Raw genomic sequence first — 3,701 nt, 5'->3', positions numbered from 1 at the left:
TGTGTGTATATGTATGTGTGTGTGCATATATATATATACATATATATATATGTATATAATATATATATATATATATATATATGTATATAATATATATATATATAATACTCTCTCTCTTTCTCTCTCTCTCTCTTTCTCTCTCTCTCACACACGCACATACACATACATATATGTATGTATATCTATTTATCTGTCTGTCTGTCTGTCTGTTTGTCTAAATGTGTATATACATTTTTGCCAAAATGAACGAAAAACTACTACTCCTCCGTTCCAGACTGGTCAACAGAAGAGGACGTTCAAAGATTTCATCAGCTCCAGAACTCCAGATTTTTATGTTACTGGAATAAACAAACTTGTAAATTGTTGGCAAAAATGTGTTGATTGTAATGGTAATTACTTTGATGAATAAAATGTCCGCATTGTTGAAATATATAGTGATAAATTTCATGTTTTAAAACGTTGCTTATTTTTTACTCAGCCTGATATACACATCCATCCATATATGTATAAATAATACACACACACACACACACACACACACACATACATATATATATATATGTGGGAGAATTTTATGAAGGATAAAATTAGTAGAAAGAGGGAGAACGTTTAATGGGGATTGAACATTTTTTTTTTTTCAAAATAACTAAAAGCAATTAAATTGAAAAAAATTGGAATTGAGAGGAATATTGTGAAGATGGATGAAAGTGCCATTCTATTTTGAGTAGTGTATTGGTTCGGTACATAACCTGAAGTGCTGAAGTGTTATATCGGGTAAATTTCGAAGAAAAAAAAAATAAATAAAAGAGAATTATATAGTTTTTATGAAGCGTTAAAACGATTCAGAAAAAAAAATTAAAATAATTGGATGAAATAAGAAAAGATATTGGAGGTAAAAGGAAACAACGATCGATAAGATAAGATAAAAAGGAAGATCCTAATATGAAAATATAATTGGGAACAGCGAGAATAAGTAAAAATATAATAAGAATATAATTATTTGAAATGTAAGTAAATAAGAACGGAGTAATTGATTATATTTCAGTGTTTACGTAGTTGCTAAGGTACAGATTTAAGTGAATAAATATGAAGAGAATTATTATAATGAAAGTAAAGAATGGAGGCAGGGATTTCAAGGACAGGCAGAAAAGGTAAACATGGGTTTAGGAATTAATTTTGAGAGTAACATAATAACTAAATTTAATAACAAAGGTTTAAGAAGTAAGACATAAAAGAATGGTAGAGAAGGAGAATATGTGTTTTTTTTGGGGAAATACTAACAGACTAATGTGTAAATCTTTTAAAAGACAGCCGTAAGCTGATCAACAGTTCAAGACATTTTATTTTAGTCAATTCTTTCTGGATCTAATTTGAATCCCTAGCGCAACTGTTCTATTCGAATAAAACGCAACAGTATTTTGTATAACCAGATTGTAGTCCAAACAAAAACCCTACAACTTTCAATTCATTTCATTTCAAATATCCATTGATGATTGTCGTAATTCATAGAATACCACAAATTACTTATTATTATCGCGTTTCTTTCAAAAAACGTAGAACGTCATATGGGAATTGATGGCAACAAGATAGTAATGTGTAATGAAACTGCATTTTCAACAAAGTTTTGAAGAATCTACGAATAGTTTTCTTTCGGTTGGATTGTGATTTGAGTTGATAAGTTCCACGAGAGCATAAATATGAACGTGTGTAAGCAAGTAGATTACATTGCTTTAGCCTTGAACTTTGAAGTTCTGCTTTAACTTTTGATCAATTTAGCTCTCTTACAAAATCATTTAATTTAACTTAAAGAAGTTTATATAGCTCTATAGATTCACTTTAAAAAAAAACCGATTATGAGACACCTAACGCTCCTCGTTTTCTGAATCTGAAGATAGGACATATCCTTGAGGGGGTCCATAGAATGAAAATTCCATCACCATTTGGGGTAACCGTACAACTGGCGATTAGTTAAGATAATGTATTCTTTTCTTCTTGGGTTCTACTTTTTAACAGAAACAGCAGACATTGTTATGATCTTTGGATTTTCTTCATACCATAAGTGTTATAAAAGGCATGCACCTCAGCAAACCATTTATCGACATTTTAAAACTCTCTGAAAAGAATAGTCGTAATAAATTTGAAGGAGGTGGGTAGTCTCTTATCTCGACTATTTTGTTAGCAAAATATGGTGGATCTTGTCGTTTGACGATGAGGATTCAGTTATTCGATCAACTGAATTACCTGCTCCTGAATTAACGTGTCAGTGACTGGGCATTCAGCAGACACGTGTAACCTTAACATAATTCTCAGAGACAAATTCAGCGTGATACAGTATAAGACAAAGCTATTACTTTTGAGTTACAAGTACAATTCACCCGATGGGCATTCAAACAACTTCCGCCTGCCCAGTTTTCGTCTTACAGGGTTTTCATCCACCTGAGGCTATAGAAAATGACATTCGCTTCTGATGCCACGCTGTAGGATCGAACCCGGGACCTCATGCCTGCAAAACAAACTTACTTCTTAAACATTCAGCTAAACTGTACTTACACGCAAACAAAATATAGATGGCCACGATTTTCTTATTGCTGTGTTAATTTTACATTTTCTATTTAGGAGTGAATTTCTGCAGACTTAACAAAATCTTCAGGATAGCTTTTTTTTCTTTTTTTTTTTATGTAATTGCAAGACATTTTAAATAGTTAAATGTAGTGTTAACACAATGCGCAAAATTCGATGAAGCAATAAAATATTAAACCAATTACTTCTCGATTCCAGTTTACAGATAATACAACAATTCCCAGAAAAGTCTTTTGCAATATATTATGCGCATATGGCTGATGCAATAATTGTCATGTGGTATGTCATATTCTTTTTTTTTTATTATTAGGGTGATGCAATAATTGTCATACAATGTCATATTCTTTTTTTTTTTTTCTATTAGTCTGAAGCAAGACTTGTAACATATAATCAGTGTGTTATATACCACCATACAGAATCATCTGGAAAGTATTAGATAGTTGAAAAGAACAGATAGCATATTACCGTAGGCTGAAGGTAGCAAATACGCTACGCATGCAAAACTCCAGGAGTTACAACAAAAACTGAACTGGCAATAATTATAATTTTTGGAAATAAATTTTTGGAAATAAATTTTTGTAAAAGTTATCTCTACAAATTTTCTATAAAGACTATAGCTAGCTATAGTTCGGAGAGATACACTTAACAAGTGTTTTAATAGCACTACTAACACAGTAGAACACATTTTTGACTTTATAAAGCTTTTAATATACTTTGAAGTATATTATGGTTGCATAACGGAAAACGGTGTCCTTGGTTGCATAACGAAATACGGTGCATAACGAAATACGGTGCCCCTACAAGACGAGTTTCAGTCGCACAAGATTTTGGTTGTAACGAGAACGATGAAAACTGTTTGAAAACTTTGCATAAGCCTCTGAGCAGGTATCGCCAAGCTTTTGGCAAAATTTGATGCAGATTCTCTGCTCAACTTTCTCCGTCATGTTCAATGCGACGATCACACGCTGTCCATCTTCCTTCCATGCATTGTTGTGAACAGCAGAAGCGAGCTAGAACGTTCAAACTTAGTGCACATGCACAGCAGAGTTCAAGGTCAATAATTCAGAACACAGAATTCTTCTTCTTCTTCTTCTTCTTCTTCTTCTTCTTCTTCTTCTTCT

The sequence above is a fragment of the Octopus bimaculoides genome, chromosome 11 (assembly GCF_001194135.2).
Source record: "Octopus bimaculoides isolate UCB-OBI-ISO-001 chromosome 11, ASM119413v2, whole genome shotgun sequence".
NCBI lineage: Eukaryota > Metazoa > Mollusca > Cephalopoda > Octopoda > Octopodidae > Octopus > Octopus bimaculoides.
Note: the sequence above shows the minus strand (reverse complement) of the source record.